Raw genomic sequence first — 24,521 nt, forward strand, 5'->3', positions numbered from 1 at the left:
GAAAACCATTCAGATTAGAGAGTCATTGCTCTGCAGATTTTGCAACATTTTAAATTCGTACTCCAAAATTTTCAGAAAGGAGTTCAGAAACTGATTGATATCACAATTATCATTGTTCCTCCTGTCTTTTTGCAATGACTTGTGAGGAAATAATCTGAAGTGCTGCTGTAGGCCTATCACTACTGGGAGAAAGAGAAAACAAGAGAAGGATTAGGACCAGCTCTTCCAGATATAGATACTTTCCTCCATGAAGTCTTGCAGTTAAATTTTTTCTGGGACTTGGAACAACACAGAGAATACAAATATATTTGAGAACTATAAAGAAAAGGCATAGTCAAATGATTAAATGAATTGCAGACAGTATGGTTATGTCGAATCCATGAATATGTGTTGCCCTTCTATTCATTGAAATGAGAAGTTCAGGTTTAGCCTGGATAAACCTAATCCTGTCTTTGATGTACTTGTGCTGCAGTATTTAGAGATACTAGCTAAGCTAACAGAAAAAGGGAGTATATAGGTCAATCTTGTACTTAAAATTCTTAAAAAAAAATGAAAAAGTGACCTTTTTGTTCAGAAGAATACATTTCATAATATCGGTAGTAGCTAACAAACATGTTACAAACAAGGAATGAGAGAGTGATTTCAGCTTTACTGCAAAAACTATGAACATTTTTATGCAGTTCAGTACACGAGATTTTGCTGTTGACATTTTCATTCTCCATTATTGCAGAATGGCTTAAAGACAAGTGTATCACCTACAGGATAAATTACAAAATCACTAAAGTAAACAGTTACATGCGGAACGTAACTCTCGTGTGTGTGTGTGTGCATGTAATAAAGAACCATATGCAACTGGCAGACAGAATGAAGTTGTTTGGCATGTGTCTAATGACAAGGTACAGTTGTTTGTGGCAAAAGAAGTGAAAACATTCTTATTTATGTTTTGGGGCTGAGTTGCTTCCTTGAACGTATTGAACTGCCCACAGTTTAGGGGAGTTTGTTGGCGCTTTTGTATCTTTTGGGGTTACTTGTATACGAAAATTTTGTTTTCATCCAAATTAAAATATTTTTTATTTTACCTTTTTCTTCATTGTTTCTAAGATGCTTCAGTAATTTTCTTAATGATTTATACAGGAAGCGACTAGGCAAGCTTATGTTAAGACATCTTTGTTGTATTCATTTAATTAGGAAAAGTTCACAGAGCTGATTTCAGGTTATGAATTGCTAAATTCTAATTTTGGTTTACCTCATGCTATATTCTAAGGCATGCTAAATTCTAAGGCATTCTAAATTCTATAGCATTCGTTCTTGAACGTATGGTGTTTTTGCTGCACTGAGAATGCATATTTCAGAGGCTGCTGTTCACCCACTTTGATGACATAACATATGGTATCATAAACTATAATCTAGTACTTTATTGGTTGCACATTTTTCTTTAGGCACATTCAATCCACTGCTGAATATGTGAAATCTAATCCCTTTCGATGTTCAATAACAAACAGTGCCACAGATCATTTAATTTGTCTGACTTTATATAAAAGTTAATGCTAATCAAGGGAAGTAGGAAAAACAACATTAGGAGAATCTTCCCTCTGCCTCTGGCAATTGAAAAGTTCAGGGCTCATATTTGAATGTGGTAGGAAATGGCATTTTGGTAGTCTTCTGTAAATGCCTTGTGTGTTCCTCATAAGAACTTGTTAAAAGCCATATTCATATAAGGTATACATCTTTATTTTCACAGAGTAGTAAATATCAATTTGAGTAGTAGGAGCAGTTATAACTTTCTTTAAAATTATCAGAATTGGTCAGAATTATGCTTTAGGAGGTAAGTTGCTTACTAGAGTCTTCTACTGCTGTATTTAATTCCTGATGCTATTTCATTGTAGACAACTTGAATTTTGCCCCACAGAGATTTTAATAAGAATTTGTCATGTCTTAGACTTTGTATCTGAAAATCTGTCCTTGAAATATACATATACCTTTGTGTATGTGTGAGTATATGTATAAATATAAAAATATATTTGTGAATTGAAGAAATGTTGGAATTTATAAATTTGAAACAATATTAACTCTTCCAACTCCTGTGTATTCAGTAGTTACATTTTTTTTACTTCATGATCATGTATATTTTTTCAAACAGTGAAGGATATTATAAGATATCTTGGTAAGATATCTTGGTAAGTATCAAATGCATGAGATTTTGCTTTCTAGTTACATATTGCTTTACTCTTTATTCCTATAGTCTTTTTTAAAATTAATTTTCCTGTTATTTCAACCTATATTTTCTTTTAAGTACTGCATAATTTCCTTTGTTCCTCCTGTTTCTTAAGCTGAGGCATGCCTGATGGAATCAGAAGTGAAAGAGAAGAAATAAACTCTGTGTCATGTAAGGGTCTGCAGGGTTTAAGCTGTTCCAGTATCACTGGACAGGTCCCATGACACCAGACTTCCAACTCAGCTTTACCTGGGCACTTACTCTGCAGTGCTCAGGTTCAAAGGCCTCTTCAGGGTTGCCTTCTAAAATGCACCAGCTTGTTTTACATTTGTTTCAGATTTGTTCTCCAAGGCACTGATCCAGCAAAATTTTCAATTGATGATTCAGAGTTGTTTTAATTTAAACTGCTTTCATAAAAACATGATCACCTGGGAAAGTAAGAAGAGATAGAAGGCTTTTCTGAACATCCATATGCCAGGCAGCAGTTATGAAGATGGTATTGTAAAGACCTTGATGGAAAGGGTTTTTTCTGTGTTTTTGATTCCAACACAAGGATATGAGAACAGGATCCCTTACTGTTAACTCCTCTAAGGATGGTTTGAGAGGACAGAAGTCATTAGCTAGATCTCTGTCTCGCATACCGAGATATTTAACTGTGACCAAAAAAAACATTCTTTGTTAAGAAATCACATAATATATACTCTTTATCCAAATAACAAGCCACCCACAAACTCTATATGAAACAGGAAAAGACTTATAGGGCAATTTTGAGCTTGGTTGTAGTGCACATGGGAGAAGTATTTGTGTCTGTAAGGAGTAAAAATGAGTGAATTAATTTGTCACAGAATCTAACGAAGTCAGGAAGAATGAATATAATAAATTAAAAAGAATCACAAGAATCCTCTTTGGTTGCCGGTTTATTACAGTTCATTATACATTCACTACTGTAGAAAACCAAGAGACCTCTTGATACACACTGTGTTAACTTATGGTTGGAGGTATGAGAACGTGGCTGTGTTTGATATTTTCACAGCGAAGAATAAATATTCTTTCAAAAATATGCCCAAGAAAAAAGATGTTTTTCCAAGAAAAACAGCTATTGTGGAGTGGTAAATTAAGCTTTTTTTTCTATGGCTGTGTCACAGTTAAGTTGAACATATTTAGTTTACCTTATTTATCATATAGGACAATTAAACAGAGCAAAAATAGAGCTTTTGCTAAGTCATTCAGTTCTACCATTCCACACATTTCCCCTAACACCACCCTTAAATTACAGATGCATTCTGATTTTTTTAAAGGATAGAAAGCATATTATTTAAAATACTTTTGCAATTTTTATTTTTTGAAAATATTTCCAGAGTTATAAAAAGACCACTAAAACTTGACCATATTCTTAATGTTTATAGTGATTGCAATGAATTTTTTGGTATATTCCTTTTTTCTAACAGAAGACCTTTTGAATCAAGTGACTGTTTTTATCAATCAGAAAACAAACAAAAAAAACCCAATAAAATCCCAAAACCAAAGAGTTTTTGAGGATAATGTGTGCTGAAGGCAAACTAAAATTTCAATTTGTCAACATCTTTAATATTTACTCTGAATGAAGATCGTTCTCTGAATACCATCCTGAGTTATCTTACTGGAAAATAATTGCATCTATCGATTCTCCACTGAGGAAAAACTGATGAAACTATCTTGAAATTAATGATTATACCCTAAAATACAACATTTGGACTAACATTACAAGAGGCACAAATCAAACACACCTTAATAATACAAAAGAAATCACAGAATACGGCAACTACTCAGAAAAGTTTCTGTTCTCCCTCTGCTCTCCTGCTTCTTCTAAACTCCTTACTGGGTGCTAGTAGCTGTTTTCCTTAGAGGTTTTGGCCAGCCAAGATCACCATCTCCAACCATCTCTTCCTGCGGAAGATAAATCATAGATTTTGTTCTGAAGTAAAGGGAATAAGAACAAAAAGCAAAAATCCAAGCACACAAAAACCGGGCCAGAAGGGAGGGACAGATCTGTAAAAGCAAAAAGAAAATTTACTTGTGTTAGCCTTAAGGGTTGGTCGATCCAGACCTTATAAAGGCAACGAGTCAGTTCAGTCTGTGTTGATACTAAGCAAATTTGTCCCAGAAAACTCTGTAAAGGAAAGTACTCTGATAAAGCTAAGCTGTGACAAATTTGGAAGAACCTCTATCTCTGAGTATGAAAAATTACCTAAAATTCCTATATTAGGGCTTTGATGTTCTCTTATCTGTCTCTGTTTTCAATAAGGGACACATATAGATACACACCAACATAGTGCTCTGGTTTCCTCTGTTCTAGAGAATGTATTTGTTGAGTAAGGAGGAGCTCACTTTACTCTCAGGATGACCCATGTTGACATGTCTGCTAAACAAATTTCTTGCTCAGCCACTCTCAAGAAGAAAGGAAAAAACAAAACGAAAAAGTAATAAAAATCACTGATTCTCTTTAACGTCCTTTTTTTCAGCAGCTCAGCCACTGAGTGATTTCCATTTACTGTTTCACTTAACGACTTCCTGAGTTCATGGCTATTTCCACTGGGATTGGCATAGGCTTTCTCCCTTCAGCAGTACTATCAGCTCTTAGTCTAGGAAAGGCAGACATTACAATTTCACCTATTCGGAAGTTAATTCAATGCCTAATTATTTAAAATTATATAAACCCCAGGTCTATTACCACAGTTAGTCAGGTCATAACCATACACCAGGGCGCTTAGGAAGACAGGATACATTTTATCTTTGCCTTCACCAAAAAAGTTAGTGTTTTAAGAGTTAAAGTGACATAATACTTGCTTTATATTATAAGTTACTAGAGAAGAAGGAGATGACTTATACTCAACATCATGCCAGGGCCTTGCACTCATCCACTTTAGACTGCCAACTAATTCATGACAAAACGGTCTAAAATTTGCTCTAGGTAAAATTGTTGATCAATTAGCCACAATTAGACGTATGTCAGCTAACTTCTTACTGTCATATTTAAACGGAAGAAAGTTATTGAGTATATGTGGGTAATAAGTGCCAGAGGTAGATCTAAAGTCTGTCCACTTGAGGAATTTCCTTCCCAGTTCCTTGTCTGCATATGAATGTTTCCTTTAGAAGGGAAAGAGTTACAATAGGACCTAACCCTGTTAAGGGCGTACACCTAAAGTGAGGGTTTCCATCTGTCCCACAAATGACTCACAGATTGGTAAAAGAAACAAGGGAATTCTGAATGATGAGAAGCACAAAGAAATGTAGCAGTATAAGCCAATGTTTTCTGACATACTGTGTGAGTTACCTGCAAGAAATAACATTTGCTTCTGGGCTTCATTTGGCTATTTAAACAAAACCATTTAATTTCTTGGTGAAACGTAATACTAATATTGATTTCAAATGACAGATAAAGGCTCCAGTTAACTTTTTTTCTTTATATACTTTGCATTTCAATACTTCTGTCACTTCTGGCAATTCTAAAGAGCTGAAGTTTATAGGACTTGATAAATTGCTTAATAATTTTTGAAGCCTTTTCTTTGTATCTAAATTTAAAAATTATTTAAGTTTGAAAGCATTTACTTGAAAGTGAAAGAAATACATCTTACAGTAAAATCATAATGAGTGAAAAATATATCCACTTAGTATGACTGCTTACGTTACTACTCCTTATCCTGAAATTACACATGTAGACTTGGAAAAAGTATGAAAAATATTTATTAATTTTTTTAAGCATCAAAAGTTGTATTAATATCCAGGATATGGCAGCTCATTTCCATTACGGTCCTGTGGGCAGAAACTAAATATTCAGTCAATTGACAAGTGCAAATCAGCTCCCAGGAACTTCCTCAGCATGGGAAGAGCATAACTGTGAGCCAAATGCATTGTTTTAATTCTCTTGGAGCAGTTTTTGTGTTGTTGCAATGGAAACTTATCATTGTTTTATGACCTATGCTGTGAATGTCTCTGCAGCCAGGCAATATACAAGGATCAGATATGCAGCAGATACACTTTTCAATTTGACTCTTAATTCTGATTTTTTGTCATAAGGTTAATTGCTCTGTTAAACTAAGCCTCTTATGAATAGGCAGACAAGAAATGAATACTCATGGTTAAGTCTATATGATAAGACACTGTGAGTCTTTTCATCTTAAGGTGATGTCTTATGCAAGGACACCAGAACTGCAGCACACACTGTGGAAGCAGTCTAACCCACAGTATAACGACTTAAGTAGATTTCATTGCTTGATGATCTACTGCTTAATCCTGTTTGTTCCATTCTCTCCACTTTATAGGGGATGTTTAAGAAAAGAACTAGCACATTTCTTACACAACTTTCTTGAGGTATCTTCCTTCTATTCACCATAGCCGCAGGCTTAGAATGTGTGCTAGTGGATGGGAAATCCATTATATGAATTTTTCCTGTTCCAATCTTCATATGGTCAGAGTGCTAGTGCTATTTCTTGAGCCTTCTCCACTTTCCAACAAACTGATAAAACATAAAAGCCATTTTCAGCCTATTTCAATTGTGATAAATTAACAACAAGCAAGTTTTTGACAGGCTGGAGAAGTGGGCCAATGCAAATCTCATGAAGTTCGACAAAATGAAGCGCAAAGTCCTGAATCTGGGTCTTGGTATTCCCAGGCACACCTACAAGTTTTAACAGAGAAGTGATTGAGAGCAGCCCTGCAGAAAAAGACTTGGGTATGCTGGTTGACTCAATGTACTCCACAGGTGTGCAGTCACAGCCCAGAAAGCCTGTTAAGTCCTGGGCTGCATCAAAAGGACTGTGGCCAGCAATTCTGCCCCTTTGCTCTGCTCTTGTGAGACCCAGCCTGCAGCACTGCATCCAGTTCTGGTGTCCCTAATATAAGAAGGACGTTGAACTGTTGGAGTAGTCCAGAGAAACCCACGAGGTTGATAGGGGGACTAGAGTATGTCCTCTACAAAGACAGCCTGAGGAAGCTGAGGCTCTTCAGCTTGGAGAAGTAAAGGTTGTGTGGAAGCCTCATAGCAACCTTCGAGTATCTGAAGGGGGCTTACAGGGAAGCTGGAGAGGGATCCTTCATCAGGAACTGTAATCACAGGACAAGGAGTAATGGATACAAATTGAAAGAGGGGAAATTTAGGCTAGATATTAGGAAGAAATTTTTAATGTGAAGGTAGTGAGACACTTGAACTGGTTGCCCAAGGAGGTTCTGGATGTCCCAAACTGGGAAGTGTTCAAGACCACGTTGGATAAGGCCTTGAGCAACCTGTTCTAGTGGGATGAGTCCCTGACCATGGAAGAGGGAATTGAGACTAGGTGATCACTGAAATCCATTCCAACCCCTTAACATTCTATGATTCTAAAATAAGTAAAATTTATTTAGTTGCCTTGCAATAAAAATTGGGAGTTGAATATTGACAGCTTACAATGAACGGGTAATTTGATTTGTCTTTATATTCTCTGTAGAATTTTTTGTGCCTCACTGCCAAATCTTACTGCAGGAATGTTGAATGTTAAAGAGATTTTTTTTTTCCTAGATAACTCTCTTTGGCAATAAAAGTCTTATTTATGCAAAATAGTACCAAAATTACTGTAGTGTCCATAAGGTTATTTTCTGTTCTTAAAATTCATACATAGTCCATGTTACTATGACATGTTGGACTCTTTAATCAAGATAAATAATATATTTATTTCAATAAGTAGCAACAAATATCTACTTTACTACAGAAGAAAGGATCAGAGAACAGTGTTTCATCTAGAGAATATATGTGATTCTGGCATTGATGTGATGACGTCCTGTTTCCATAATTTGGACCTGGCTGCTGGGAAAGTTCTGTTTGACTATTGCATGTACTTCCCATAGTTTTCACTTACCTTAATTGATTGTAATTTTATAGTTTGTAAACTATGTAGGCAACTGATCTATACTAATCTGTAGGCAATTGATCTCTTTTATTCTACTCTAATCATGTTTTCATTTACTAAGAATTAAGTGTAGCGTATTACCTAGAGAAAAGCATTGTTTTTTATCCTGCAAGTGTCATTTTCAGCTGCAATATGTTCTCTGGGTCCATCTTTTTAGTTTTTGGCTATATCTAAGCCAAGCAGACTGACATCTTCACTTCACTGGCCACCAGTGTTTTAATGTGCATAGGTGCTGAGAAGAGGTTATTTTTTTTCACTTTGGAACAGATGTAGACTTTTTTTTTTAACCAAGGGAAAGTAACTAACCAGCTAGGTCCCATTGTCTTTAGTTTAATTCTGCCAGATAAAAGTTTAGAGAGAGCTTTTCAAAGAATTGTGTTATATATCCCAGATGTTTATTTGTGAATGTTGTTTGCAGAATTTATGTCATATAATGAAAGACTGGAAAATCCCTTGGTCTGTAACTGCATAGACAGCTTTAAAAAAAAAGTGCTTATATTTTTAACAAAGTGCTTATATTACACATTTAAATACCAATACAGTTCTACAGCAATTCCAACCTATTTGCTACATAGCAATATTCAGGATTTTTCACTTTTAAGCAAATCGTTTTCCCAACAGCTGGAAATGTTTTCTAGCTTATGGTGTATTTATGTTTTTAAGTTGACTGGTGTCCAAAGTCAAATTTCTCTTAAGTCTTTAGAATGAAATGACAAGATACAAAATCAGAGGCTGATCTAAAATTCTAATGTACAGTCAGCTGAAAATGATATTGCAAAAATAAAAGGGAAGTTATTATGAGTATTTTTTTGCTTATGGTATCTGCATATTTCTAGTGTCAGTGTTTTTTTTCTGAAAAATGGGAAATGCTGAGTGGTGCTCTCCCAGTAGCTGAGAGTGTCATTTGTGACTACACTCTCTTCTGTTGTGCTGCGTTCCCAAACTGTAAGTCCTCAGTAAGCATGGGTTCCATAACTTTTTGGATAATGCGACATGGTGGGGAATCACAGTTCTCAATCCCTAGACAATGTTTCAAGGTAGGACACCAGAATTTCAGGTTTTGAGAAGATTGGGAAGATTTCCTTTTTTTTTTTTTTTTCCCCAGCCAATGCATTACCGGTGTCCACTTTGCTTGTCTGCATTGTCTATTCATTTCACATCTGTTGTGTTCTGTCCAGGTAGTCAAGGAACACATTTACCAGGCTTGCTAGTCTTTTAAACCCATTATTTAACCCCACTCTATTATTTTACCTGAAATAGGGAGAATTGTGTTCATTGTGAGCACATTAACAGAAAATTCCAGGGAGATTAGTTTGACATTAGAAAACATCAATCAGAACACCTTGTTTTCTGAGCAACATTAAATGGCATCTAGCTAGCAAATAAAAGCCTTTGCACCTCTCTTTCTCTTTCTCACTTGGTCATAGTGGATCAGAGATGTCAGTGAACTTGCTTCTTGAAAAAAGTTAGATTCTTTGCTTTATGTTGGAAGAATCCTTTCAGAATGTACTTTACAACGTAAGATGGTAGTCTGTCTTCTATGGTGCTCAATCACAATTCTCTTACCTTCCCCAGAGATATCAAGCAGGGTTTAAAAGTGATAGAGTTCACAAGCACCAGTTCTGTTATAATTTTTCTTTTGCTTTCTAGGACTCAAGCCTGCCAAAAGCATATTATGTTGTCTTCTTTAACTGATATATATATATATATATCTATTGAAAAGTTAAGAAAATCAGACACATCTTTACTGGAAGGTACAACGCAGGTAAAGGAGTTCAAGCCTTTAACAGGCAGGATGCTACAAATCAGTGATAAACAATTAGTGTGTAGCACTTTTTTCTGAGAAATCTGTGTGTGAACTGATTTTTGAAAGAACCATGTCGGGCTCTCCTTCCATTCCAGACTTGATATTACAAGTATTCCCATAGCTTAGCAGTCTTAAATCCACAAAATCAATATCACTATAGAGAAGCTAGCTGACTGTTCTGACTCTTGCTTTTCTACATCTCTCTGCAACTGTGGTCTTTGCTGAACAGCCATGCAGTTACAGTCCTGCAAAATTATTTCTGTTCTGAGATGGGAGCAGATGTACTGAATCAGAAATATGCCCACATTTTATTCCATTGCACATGTAAACATAAATTAAGTGCATATACTGATTTGTAACTATATTGTGGGAATATGAGATTCATGACCTGCTCGAGTTTAAGCTGCACTAAGATGTGCAAAAAACTTATTTCATTTCACTGTATGCAGCAGAGAGGAAAACTGCTATGTTTACTTTTATCTTGAAAAGTAGTGTGATGGTTTCACTCTAGGCCTTCCTGGAGACCAGCTTGTAACCAGGAAGGAGCTAGGAAAGTGATCATGGAAGCATTCCATGCTATTCCTTTACGTAACTTGATGTATAAATAAAGCCAGCAGGAGGGACCTCACACTCTTCCTTTCCGGCGAGGTTCGAGAACGGTGGGTCCCTGTCTCGGTCTGGCTTATCTGGAGCTGAGGCCTGCAGCGACTGCTGTTATCTGCCACGTGTGAGGGGAGAGCGCTGGGCCATGTCTAGCCATCCTGCCTGTTCAAAGGGAAGTGGTGAGATTTTGCTAATTTACCTTCAGTTGGCTGGTTGACTTGTTTGGTCTTTGTCCCTTTTTGTCCTTTTCCCTTCTCCCTCCCCCTCTTCCCTTTTTGGGGAGCTGCTTGGGATTTCTGGAGTTGTGGTTTATAGTATTCTCATTGTATATATCAGTCTCATATTTAAAACATATATATATTTTTACCATAGCTTTGGCTGCATAAGTCATTTCTTTTTCCACTTCCCTCTCTGGGAAGCAGGTCCTTGTTGTTGAGTTTCGAGGACTTGGCAGGAAGCCAGCTTGAAACTTGCACAAGTAGTAACATTATTTGAATGCTTGTAATTTAAAAGAGAGAAAATTTTCATGGGGTCTTGAACCCCTTCTATTATGGTCAAAGAAGCAGCTTTCATGGAATAGTGGGAAGAGGGGCCACTTCCCACTAGTAATAGAGGAAGACTTCCACAGAGAAGCTCCTTGTGACTTCAGAGGGCTGTTAGATTTTTTATTGGTTTGGTTTTGAACTTTGTTCCTTTTTTTTTTTTGGTCACAAGTTCTTGCTTTGCTGTAGCTTAAGCTTTTTTGTTTTAACATATGTCCAGTGCTAATCATTGTTTGGGGTCTACCAGAGTTTAACATACTCTCTCTCTCTTTTCCCAACTCTAATGTCCTTCCTCCAAAAAGACCTTTTCTAGACTGAGAATCTACCACTACATTGCTCTGCCATTTGGAGACTGCAATTGGTAGGAGAGAGAAGAGTTTTTTGTTTTTACTGGAAAACCAGTTTATGTGAGGGCAGTAGTGGGGCTAGGAATTGATTAGAGAACAGAGACAACAGTTTTCTCTGAGCTATAGTATTCCAGATGTAAGAAAAAAAAAACAACAAAAACCCCCCATGCATCAGTAAACAACTCCTGCAAAATAATCTTATATCAATTATCTTCTGAATAGATAAAATTCAGGGGGAGCTGTAATTTACAGACATTTTGTGCTCCATTTTAAATGCAGTTTATGCACATTAAAATTTGTATTTTCTTGAAAAAGGATGGAAAAGGAACATTTTTCAAAGTCCTCAAATAAAATGTTTTGTCAGAGCTTTTTGAGTCTTGCCAGCTACATTCTTCTTCAACTTTTGTGTTCCATCTCATTTTGGGTGCATTATTTATCTACATTGTGGGCTATTTAGTTTATTTGTATTATATTTTCAGCAGCTGAAAGGCCAAATTGAGAAAGTTGAACTACTAGTTTAAGAAGGAGGAGGAAAGCAATCATAGTTGCTAATGATGGCTATAACAAATAGAAAGATTCATTCAACTAAATCCTTCCTTTACAGCCTGCAGAGTAGAGAGAGGCTGCTTTAATGGTATGGAGTAAGAGAACAAATGTGTTGGCAGTATTTTTGTTTGATTGCTGTGTATATTCTCAAAGAATCTCAAGATCCTATGAAAAATACCATACCCTTTATATCTGTTTGAGTAAAAACAGTTTGGAATTTCTACTGAGTCCAGAAATGCAAGGCAACATGTTTCAGGATGTGTATCTAGAATCTGTTTTGTTTCCAATTGCTTCTGAGATGTAATGTGTTTTGTTGCAAATTCTCATTCAGATAAAACAGCTTAGACTGAAAAATGGAATCTGGCAGGGAAATAGAAATTAATGACAAATTATTTATTGCACTGCTGTGAGGAAGTTTTATTTGACTGAATTATTTAATTGAAAATCTACATTTTAAGTGGATATGTGAGAATATTCCTCTGGAGTTTTTAAAAAGGGTTTTGTTTTTTTTTTATAATTTCATGATTAAATAAAAAAGAAAACTTGAGGGGCTAAACTCTTGAAATATAGAGTAAGTACATGAGGAAGGGCATAGGCGCACAGGGTAAACCACTGAATTAATTAATAGTATGCTATAAAATAATAAAGTATTGTGCCATAGTTAAACTACCATTACAATTTGAACAAAAGAATTCCCACAGTCTTTAGAGACTTAAATTTCTCCTTCTCTCTGGCTTATGAAGTGGTATTCCTCCTGACATTTTCAATGTACTTGGGTTATTAAGACTCACTGAGGGAGGACTGACTCACACAGAGAGGGATTTACCAGCCTCCTAGAGCTTAAATCGTGGATGTCTTCCTCCTGAGTGCTTCTTGGTCTCACCAAGAGTAGTTAGCAGTCCTGCAAACACACAGAGTAATGGTCTTGTTTCTGTCAAGCACAAGTGCTGAGACTTGGCCTTTCTTCCACAAGCTCCTCTTTGCATAATGCACAGAGGTTTAAAACAACTTGGTGCATACAAACTTCAGCATTTTTTGAGGACCCAGCGAAATTATAAGGCATTATATGGTTCAGTTTCATAAAACCTGAACCGTGAAAAGCAAGTATTTGTCAACATTAAGTTTTGTTTTCTTCATGACTGGGAGTCTGAAAACAACATTATGAATATCTGTGCAGGAATTCCTTTCTATGGTGTAATAAATCTTTCAAGAAGTACCTTTTTCTGCCATACAAAAGTTCTCAAGGTCATGTCGTCACTTGCTAACAATGACATGGCAATCTTTAAAGAGGCATTTTCAGTACAGTAAAACTAGCTAGAAAGCCTTTGAACTTGAAATGTGCTCTAAGAACAAGGACTCCTCAGTGATATGAAATCTTCTGAGTAGTAGGTGGAAAATTACACTTAAAAAGAAAAAAAAGTTGCAGGAGATAAAAATAATAGCGGGAAACTTGTTCAAAGTTGGTGATTTGGAGCCAGGCTTTCCCTGAGAGGAAAAAGTCAATTTGACCTGTAACCAGTATGACAAAAATTATGAGTTAGAAGCTCTGACTCAAAGATATGCCCATCCTTGTCCTCCTGTACCCTGTGCATCTAAAATTAAAGCTTAATTTTCTGTGTAAAGTAAGAGTGGGGAAGAGAAAATCTTCCCACAGAAATAACAAGGAACATGATTTTCCTGATGCATTTTCTGGACTGAAATTCTTAAGCAGCATATCTATTTCACCTTGAAAGCCACAGTCTGGTCCCTTAAAGTCCACTTTCATTGTATCATAACAGAACCAGTGTACTGGGTCTGGCTGATTTCATTTCCCAGTAGCCCTCACAATGCTGTGCTTTGCATTGGTAGCTAGAAGGGTGTTGATAACACCTGGGTGTTTTGGCTCCTGCTGAGCACAGCATTAGCACTGTAACATTCCTTCCTCAGTCAAGGGCAAGATCCTGGGAGGAGATCCAAGTAGGCCAGCTGATCCAAAGCGACCAAAGGGATATTCCATACCATATGACGTCAGCTCAGATATAAAAGCTAAGAGAAGGAGCAGGAAGGCAGGCACTTGTCTAATGGCTGCCTACTGAGAAACTGTCCTGCATACCCAAACCCTGCTTCTCGGGAGTGGCCTACCACCTCTGCTCATGGGAAGAAGAGAATAAACCGTGTTATCTTTCGCTTCACTTCGCTTTTGCATGCACAAGCTTCCACTTTGCTTTTGCTTTAAATAAACTGTCTTATCCCAGCCCACAATTAGTTTTTCCACCTCATTCTCTCCCCTGTCTGGCTGGGAAGGGGAGTGATAGAGCAGCTGGGTGGGCACCTGGCATCCAGTCAAAGTCAACCCACCACAGCCAATCATCTTCAGTTTCAAACCTTCAGGTTATATGCTAGTTCTGATTTGAATTTTATTTTCCTTCTCCATTTGTCTTCCTCTGTAGCATCAAAGCTGTCTGTGAATAGGACTAGATTCACCTCTGTATTCATCATCATGGCTAGGTTTCGCGAACGAAGATTTGGGAAAGGCTCTATCCACATTTGTTACAAGCACGCTGGTGGCTAATAAGGCCAATATGAGATAGACATGTCCAACTGCAGAAGGCACAACAGAAAGACTCCTTAGGTGGTATATTCTGCAAGGTATGATTCTTTCTGCATTGTCTTTTCTCCTCAAGGGTGATCCTGCGTGCGTTCTCAAAAGCATCAGCAGCGTTATAGATGGTGTGTCTCCAGGTTTCCCGACTGGAGGCCAGAGTAGACCAGTTATGTTGATCAATATGGCCAAGGCTGAGATGTTGGTTCAGGGAGTCCTTGTATCTTCTCTTCGGGGCTCCTCTCTTGTGGCAGCCGGTGGCAAGTTCACCATAGAGCAAGATCTTAGGGAGGCAGTGGTCCTTCATCCTTGAGACGTGTCCTGCCCAGCGCAGCTGTGTTCTCAGCAACATGGCCTCAATACTTGTGACTGCTGCTTGTTCTAGAACAGATGTATTGGCCACATAATCTGACAGTGGATGTTTAGGATTGTACGGAGGCAGCGTTGATGGAAGCGTTCTAGGAGACGCAGGTGGTGGTGGTAGATGGCCCATGATTCAGATCCATATAAGAGAGTAGACAACACTATGGCTTTGTAAACATTAATCTTGGTACTTTTCTTCAAGTGTTTATTATACAATACTGTTTTATGGAGCTTTCCGAAAGCACTATATGCTTTTGCTAACCTGTTGTCTGTTTCTCCGTCAATCTTACCGTCCGAGGAGATGAGGCTGCCTAGGTAATTAAACTGCTGGACTGATTTGAGCTCTGATTGGCCAATGGTGATATGAGGATGATGGAAGACTTCCTGAGGTGCCGGTTGATAGAGAACTTCTGTCTTCTTTAAGCTGACTTCCAGCCCAAAGAGCTCAGCAGCCTCAGCAAAGCAGAATGTTAAACACTGCAGAGCTGCTTCTGTGTGGGCAACAAGGGCGTCATCAGCATAAAGCAGCTCCCGGACAAGATGGTTTAAGGTCTTAGTGTGGGCCTTCAGTCGCCTTAGGTTGAAAAGGCTTCCATCAGTACAGTATCGAATGTAGATACCATCCTGATCATCGAGGTCTGCTATGGCCCTTTGGAGCATCATGCTGAAAAAGATTGTGAAAAGGGTTGGTGCAGGAATGCAACCTGGTTTCACACCACTGGTAATTAGAAAGGGCTCAGAAAGTGCATCACCATATCTGACTTGGCCGCGCTGATCCTCATGAAGTGAGATGATCATTTTAAGGAACTTGGAGGGAAAACCTAAACGTTCCAAAATCTGCCACAGACCTTTTGTGCTCACAGTATCGAAAGCCTTGGTGAGATCAATGGTGAGAAAGGTTATGTAGAGACCTTTGCTCTATTCCCTACATTTCTCTTGCAGTTGTCTGAGAACAAACACCATGTCTGTGGTGCTCCTGTTGGCTCTGAAACCACACTGGCTTTTAGGTAGAATTCCTTCTGCTGTAGCAGGTATTAATCTGTTCAAAAGTATTCTTGCCAGGATTTTGCCAGCAATGGAGAGCAGAGTAATACCACGGTAATTTGAACAGTTTGATTTAACTCCTTTTTTCTTATACAAAGTGATGATGACTGCGTCACAAAGGTCTGATGGTAGTTGGCCTAGTTCCCAACAGTGCAACACAAACTCGTGAAATTTAGCATGGAGTGCTTGGCCCCCATGTTTCCATATTTCAAGTGGAATTCCGTCAACCCCAGCTGCCTTGCCAATTTTCACCTGCTGTATGTCCTTAAGGGTTTCTCCCAAAGTGGGGGTAATATCCAAATCATTCTTCACTGGTTGTTGTGTGATGGACTGAATTGTTGAGTCTTGAACTACATGGCTAGTACTGAAGAAAGTCTGAAAGTGTTCAGACCACCTCTGTATTACCAAGTAGATTACAGCCCAAAATGAGCAAGATATTTTCTGAGTTTGAGATGATGTCCTAAGTATTTAGGAATTGTAATTCCATTACAGCAAACACCATTTCATATTCTTCTGCTCTTAATTGCAAAGTTATGTCTCAGAAACAGCATGCATTCTTTCTCTTTTTTTAACCTTCACTTTTTCCTTTTTTTCTTTAAGCTAAATGGAAAGCTGTGCCTTACAGTGATAGCAGGAAATTCACATTCCTACCCTGTTCACAATTTTTTTCATAGTCATTGCAGATGAAATTTGCTATTGTGCAGAGAACTGGTAGAAGATCCAGGTATTCTTTAAATGTTACCTAAAAGCAGTGTGTTCTTGCCTGGTTATTGCCTCCTACGTTCTGCCGTGCTTTTAGTGCACCTCAGAAAATGTTAGTGGCCCTACTGCTGCTCTTGTCCCAGGGTTAATATCAGCTCTGGACTGGAGGTAGAGGAGCCCATGCAGCTGCTGTTGAAGAGTGTTGCTTCAATCAAAATCAGTGCTCAGCTGCTTCAGGCACCATGCAGCTTTTGGCAGCTGTGGCAAAGGGATTAGCATCCATCCAGGGCTCTTGCAACCTACGGTAGTGAATTATTGCGGGAACATGCTGTCTTCTGGTATGTTGGATAAAAGATAAAGGGGAAAGGCAGGTGGGAAGGCTTTTCCAAAACAAGTTGGGATTGAAGACCTGCAAGGTGGCGTGAGACAGACGGGCAAGAAGGAACAAATGGTGACGCTATGGAACACATCAGGTTTTATTTTCCTTTTACAATACCACCTTTGAAAACAGTGTGTCCATCTGCTCAATTCATTGACATGACAGAAACAGCCTAAGTTCATCTGTACTCTCTGGTTTATACTGAAAACACACATTGCTTTTGAATACCCCAAGGCATTATTGCACCCATAAAGAATTATTTGAAAATATTTGTTCTTAGTTGTTTTTCTACAATCTTCACTCCTCATTTCAGACTCAGATATGCAAAGATTTGGCAATGATTTTGAAGGATGTCACTTATGCAGCAAAAGGAAATGTAATGGTAAATTTTTTTATACAAACAGAATGATGACTTTATAAGAAATTTTTTTATAATAATGAAATATGTTACGTGCACACCAATGAATTCAGGAAATCATGCAAAACTAGGGATTTTCCTTTCTGAAGTTCAACGGGCAGATAGATCTTGCATCAGTCTTGCAGAAGCTTAATGATATAGATATAATGGGTCTTTAAAAGTATTCCAGATTTCAGGACAGTGTAGCATTTGTGATTATAAAGAACTTTAACTCCTTATAGTAAAGCAAAACAAAAGTGCTGGAAACAGTAGGACCCAATACACAAGCCTATTCTAACTTTCTTCTCTCCATCCCATCACTCTTTTTTTTTTTTCTTAGCCATTTGTTTCACAGATTGCCTATCTGCTTTTCCTGAAATTCAGCTAATACTAACATGTTCTGCAATGACCTAATGGCTTAGAGTTTCTCTGGGTGCTCAGGGGACTTTTAGCTGCTAATTTTCTCTTTTATCCATTAACTTTTCAACAAAGTGAAAAGAATATTAATTCCATAATTGCTCTAAATACTTATCTTGAAGGTACATGTGTGCTGTTCTGGATGTATATAATCTTCCAGATACTATGTTAGGGAATAGATTCTCTACTTACCTTGTTTTATTGGAAAAAGTAACTCTAAATTTGGAATAGAGGAAACCTTACCTGCGCTAATTCTACAACTCCACCTGAAATGCACTCAGTGCATTATGGTGCTAGGTTCTGGAACTGTTAACTATTTCATGTGCCCTCCTTCTCCTGTATAATATGTTCTGAACCAATATCATGCTTACAAAATACACGTAAAATAGATACAGGTTCTTTCAAAGGTAGCTAATTTTGGCTATTGGCAATGAAATACTGGGTTTAATTCTAACTGAGTTTGTAGGTTTGATACTTTTTTCCTTTGTCCGTGCTGATCTCATTCTCCTCCTCTATGGGAATTCCTGCTTTACATTTAGCTACCAGGACCAAGGAGAGTTAGCCTTTAGTTGGTCAAGTACTTAACTGTTATTCCTGATTTTATTTTCCTGACTCTTCTTTGACCTTGTCATACCTAAATGTTTTACTCCACTGGTGGCCCCAAGGAGATACATACGGAATTTCCTTTTCCCAGTCTGAGCAACACAGTTTGACTTAAAATATAAAAACTGTTGAGCAGCAGTGCTCTAATCCAATGGTTTATTCAGCTGCATATCCACTCTGTCACTTACGGACTTGTTTCTTTTGCTGCTGATACCTACTTCAGTTGGTGCAGATCAAAGAAAAACACACCATCAAAACCAAGTATGCTGGTCTCACGGAGGTTTCCACGTTGGTTATATTTTCAATTAAACTTTGCCATTTCCCCATAAACATATTTTACTTGCAAATACTTAATTTTTTGTGTTTAGCTTTATGATTTTCTCATAATACTCCTTAAGTGTAATCATTTCACTTTTGATTGGAACTCCATATTGCTCTTACTGAATTTATCGTAGCAAGGATTATTAAGCAAAAGATGAATTGGAAGATCATTTGTTTCACTTCTCCCTCCCTTTACTTCTTTCAGTATTTTTTTTCCTGTATAACTTTCTCTTCCGGCAGCTAAAAAAATTGAGGATGATAAACCAACCCTCTGACCCACCTAAATCACTCTACTCCCTTTGTTTTCCATGTTTCGTGGTGTCCCACTTTTGCAGAAAAATTGCTAGAGCACAAAACCAAAACTGCCAAGCTGATTGTTATCCTTTTTGTCTGGCTACCCTGGGTGGTGCTGAACATCTTTATGCATCATTCATGGTCACTGGAGTACACTAAAGTAGAGCCGTCCGGCTTTTCTGGCAGATTATTAAGTTTCCTCTCAACAATTAAAAATTAAAAGTGAAGATTATTCTTGAAAACACAGTTTGAAGTACAGGTATCATTTTGGGGTTTTTTTTCTGTCAAGCGCTCCTTTGTAAGGTGTGAAACTGTAATATCTACCTGAGATTTGCAAACCTAACACCTTGAAGTATAACCTGAACCAAAAATGGAAATTATTACACAAATATTTCTGTCCTCGTTCAGCCCTGTCCTGCCCTGGCTTGTGTCTTTTCGCGTTAAGGGTTGTTGACAAGAAGAAGTAGTGCCTAATGGAATTTAGAACTGACTACTGCTTTTTATTCTATTTGGTTGCTATAACTGTGCCTTCTGCTGTTTCTTTTGAAAATTTTCTGTCTATATAGTAAATTATTTAGCTTGTAAACAAAGAACTATATAATTATGATCGAATTCTAATTAATATTAGAACTTAATGATCATATGCAAATCTCTTCTACAAATAGCAGTACCTTGTGTTAAAAGCTACATAATTGAACTAAGAAACACATTTCATTCTGCTTGCAAAGCTATATTAAAAAAGACCAAACAATGAGTTGTGTCAATTAAAAAAAAAAAACACGAGACAAAACTGCCAAATTATTTATCTTTCATTAAGGAAGAAAATCACATGTTATTATCTATGCTATATGAGCACATTTGCTGCAAGTTGGCATGGAATTGAGCAGCAATAACCATAAAAAATGCAACCCATAACTATGCTGAATCTAACTAACTGTTATTAAGTAAATGTTAGAAAATGGGAATACAGAACAAGGACAATATTCACTAAATAGTGCTGCATTCTCCATAGTCAGAAAGGACTACTCATCATTTGAAAGTATAGAAGCAAAATTATATGGTTGGAACTTAATCAGTGAGTGGTTATAATGTACGTCTTTGTAGCTTTCCCATAAACAAATAACAATTGAGCCCTTTTTAAATTAAAGGAGGTTGATGCTTTGAAATTAAGCAAGGCTGTGATGCTTTGTGGTTTTATTCAGGCGTTTTGGAAAGATTAAATAGTAAGCACAGAAGGGAAATATGAGATCTGAATTTGCATTTCAAAACATCCTTTGCTTTTTATTGCTAGTTAAAATCTGTTCAGTAGCTGATATATTTCAGCAACACGAGGAGATCTAGTATCATTTGAGCTTACAAAACTCTAATCAGGAATACAGTCACCTTAAGAACTGTCCATTACCTGTGATTAGTATACAAGGATTTCATTTTCTACACCGTTACCACTTCATCGGCAGCTATAAATATATAAAAGGCTAGATGTGTTTTGAACAGTTTCAGTAAAAGACAAATTGCAGGGCTTTGTAACCTTTCTGTGGGAGTATATGCTGTAGCGCATAATAACAGGATAAACCCCTCAGTTTGGACACTTTACAGACCAGGATACTTGTTCTATTAGATTAATATTTTAGTATGTCTCTATGTTTCAAAGTGAAATTGCAGAAATTGTTTAAATCTGTCGACATACCAAGTAATTAACAAGACAAACATTCATTATTATTATCCTGATAGAAATCATAGTAAGTCCTTCAGGAGCTTTGAACCAGAATACCAGAAATTTAGACTAATTTAGAAAAATGTTTAATTTAGATCAAAACCAAATAAACTTTACAATCTTAAAAATTTAACAAAGCTTTAAAATGCATTAGCAGAATAAAATTATTTTTAAAAGTCAATGGTACTTCTTCCTCATAATCAGTGGCTTAGCATTTTTAATATATTTATCTGAGGATGGAATTTTCTTCAGTTGATACTTACTGAAGTAATGCATTTTACCCATCACTTCTTTGATGTGATAGTGACTGAACACCTAAGATGAGCCCAAAAGAAAATTCTGTATTTTTATTTGCTTGTTTTTCTTGTTGTTCCATTGTCACTTTTTAAATGTGTTTAATTTTATGTTAGGATTGAATTTACCTTGCATGCATCTGTTTGTTGGAACCAAATCTTGTCTTCAATCAAAACCTGGCAAAAATGTTTTAAATACCTTTGAATATTCTGCTTATACAATAAATTTTAATCATAAACCAAAACCTGCTTCATATTTTTGAAAGTGTTTTGTGAAATAAAAAAAACCTTTCAATGCACTTCACATAATCATTCTCCTCATAGTTAATCAGTGCTGAAAAACAGCCCATATCTGTGATCAACTTATCTTGAAAGTATTTTTTTGTGCCAGTAGGCTTTTCTGAAGTGATTTTTCTCATGCTCTAGGTACTTAATCTATGTATAGTAGGTCAGAATGGAATAAACTAGAAATAATGAAGATTTTTTTAAATTATTGAATATATGAGTCATATTGCTAAATTTGGAAGCTGTCAAGAACGTGAGCCATTCCTACCAATTGGTACACAGCTGAAAGGATTTATATCAGCTCTCCTGCAGTCAGTAGGGATTCAAAAAGGTGGTTTGCAGGGAGGAGATAACCCTTGGGGAAGACAAAGAAGGTGATTTTACATTGCTTTACTGCTTTGCTATGACTTGGAAGGTTATATGATTCGCCGTCATATTCCCTTGACAACTGCAGCACTAACAATGAAGGTTATGAATAGATTGTGTCAGTGCAGCTGTGCTCTGCAAAGGCTTTCCGGAGGGACTATGCGTAGGGTTGTTGCTGGTGGTTTATTAGGCACAGTTTGTGTTTTAGGACCTCATAATCCTTATGCTTTGGATCTGGATTACTCTGTGGGTGAAATCCTTCAAACCAAGCCCACACGTAGCTGATTTTGATGAGGATTAGTGCATAAAGATGAAATTTGTTATTCCATGTATTAATTTTCAGTCTAGCTTCACAGTGATTGCTCTGAAGAGAGCTGACAAGGGTGCAATTAATAGTGAAATCCTGCTCTCCGCAGCAGAGATGTTTCTTCAACGCTGTGAACTTCTGCTTGTATGAGGGAATACTTAAATTTGGCTTAATTTGTATGATGACTGTAGATTAAAAATACCACCTTTATTTTTATTTGCTTTGATGTATTACCGAATTCCTATGAATGCATACAATATTATCTTTATCAGAAAACAATGAAATCTGTTAATCTTCGCCTCTAACCATAAATAGGAAACTTCAAAAGCAATTTCTTACTGGCAGTCTATAGAAAGAACAGTGGGAAGTCTTAAATGTTTTTCTCTATCTGTCTTCTATAGTCCAGATTTTGGGCAGACCTGCCTTACTCAATTGTACCTAGACAAGTTTCTACAGATTCTACTGTTTTTTTCAACTCATTTATACTAGTTTGATGTATGAATGATCTCACATCTTGATCAGAAGATAAACTGTATTTCTTTATGTGTGTTTCTCTGTAAGGAAAGACAATCTATGCACTCCGTATGAGGTGCTTAGTACAGCAGCTTCCTTGGAGAATGCATGCAAACAGATTTCAAAGTCTTTTACACCTGCTGATGGTATATCTATCTTTGAATTAGGGTTAAGGTATGGGGTAAAGGCTAAGAAGGTGAGAGACTAAATGTCACTTCTAGCAGGTAAACCTTGGCATATCTGTCAGTCTGCAGAACCCAGCAAAATGAGCTTTCTTTTGGAGCTACTGCTACTGTGGCTCAATTCTAGTTCCCTTGTTCATATGTGAGGATTTTTTACGGCTGAGGATATAGGGGAGGATCTCTAATAGAAAACAGAGAAACAGATTCTTTCATGTGACTGCTTGACTTCAAACCCACCAGCAAAGCAGTGTTTCAGTCAGAACTTTCAGTGAATAAATTATCTTGGGCTTGTAAAAATAAACACACAAAGTTCAGAGCAGTTCTGGTGGTTAATATAAACCATTTGGAGAAGCTCTTATCAAAATAAAGCTGAAAATCTTTTCCCCAGCAAAAGCTAACTAAAGTAGAATGTTATCTCTTTGTTATTGCTTGTATTCTAGGCAAGGGTAGGGAGTGGGATGGATTGTTGCAGTAGACAGTCAGACCTTAATCTGAAGATCCATTTTTCAACTCAAAATTTTATGATACCTAATACACCACAGCCAAGTTTAACACAGTTCGTAATATCTGGTTTATGTAAAGATATATTTTTAACATCTGAAACTAAAGAGTATTAGAAAACTAACACTTATCATGGTTTTAAAGTCCTTTCTGGGAATTGGTCATAGAATGATGTTTTATTCCCCAAATTAAACAGAATATGTAGAGTCCTTTTCTAATTTAGCATATCAAATGCCATAAGTAGGACCAACCAATCCAAATAGGGCCCTTTGCATTCTTTTGAGGAAAGATGCAGTGGTGCATGTGGAACTGGTAATTACTACATGATGTAATTTCAAGAGACTGGCTGACCTTGAATTTGGAGTGTCCCTTCTTCATTCAGTGTATACTGGAGTGACAGACAAATTCTTTAGGCTTTATTTAATTAAGTCGTCAACTTGTTTTGAATTGGCCTTTGAAATTAATAGAACAATTAAATCTGTCCTGACGCTCTTCCATCTGCCAAAACACTCAAAAACGCATTCTGGAAAGAGTAAATTCCACTATTATTTTTATTCTCTTTTCCTGTAGGGAACAAGATAGTGGAGCAGTACTGCTTGCTTACATGTCCTGGGTTCTAAGCACTGGGATAAGCTGCTGTGGGTTAGTGGTAATTTAAGATACCATATTACTAATTTTTTGGTATGAAAACGCAATATATACAAAAGACTATTATTACATCAGTAGTGAGAATTAATAAGTTTTAAAATTTATATTTTGAAGATGAACAGAGTAAATCTAGTAAAGTAAAAAATAGCTTAACATCACTGACTACTTCAGGAAACAATGACAGGACCTTTATATTATTGCTAGAAAGGATCCTCTAGCAACACTACAAATGTGACAGTTTTGCAATATGAATTTTTTCAAGAAGAGAGTCATGTTCATGTTTTTCCAGACTACTATTTCGCTGGAGTTGGAGAGAAAGCTAAACACTTGCAAAGGATGGCTGCTGTGAGGGTGTTTGGAAACTTGAGAATGTATATAGTGGGCAAAAATAACTAATAGAAGGTTAAATCATCTGCATCAAGGTAGTGCTCCTTCAAATTAGTACAGAAGTAGATTAAAAAGCACAAAATGAGTTTTAAATGAATATAAATCTTTACAAGGCATGGTTAAGGTGGAGAAATTACTGTACTTTCATCCTGATTTTGTATGTTCACTTTGTGTCTCTGTGTCACTGTTTACTGAAAGGGGGAAAATAATCTCTTCACAGATAAAAAAACCCCAAGATCTGTT

General features: G+C 36.9%; 1 long non-coding RNA gene across 1 annotated transcript in view; it reads left to right on the plus strand.

Moving 5' to 3' along the window:
* The first annotated feature begins 15,354 nt into the window (after positions 1 to 15,354).
* Positions 15,355 to 24,521, plus strand: part of LOC127471976 (uncharacterized) — a 273,985-nt gene continuing 264,818 nt past the window's right edge. The window contains exon 1 of the long non-coding RNA XR_007904822.1: positions 15,355 to 15,435. This is a non-coding gene — a long non-coding RNA (uncharacterized LOC127471976). The remainder of the gene's footprint in view (positions 15,436 to 24,521) is intronic.

This window comes from Manacus candei, unplaced genomic scaffold, assembly GCF_025592945.1.
Source record: "Manacus candei isolate 608988 ecotype Guabito, Panama unplaced genomic scaffold, ASM2559294v1 h1tg000027l, whole genome shotgun sequence".
NCBI classification, from domain to species: domain Eukaryota; kingdom Metazoa; phylum Chordata; class Aves; order Passeriformes; family Pipridae; genus Manacus; species Manacus candei.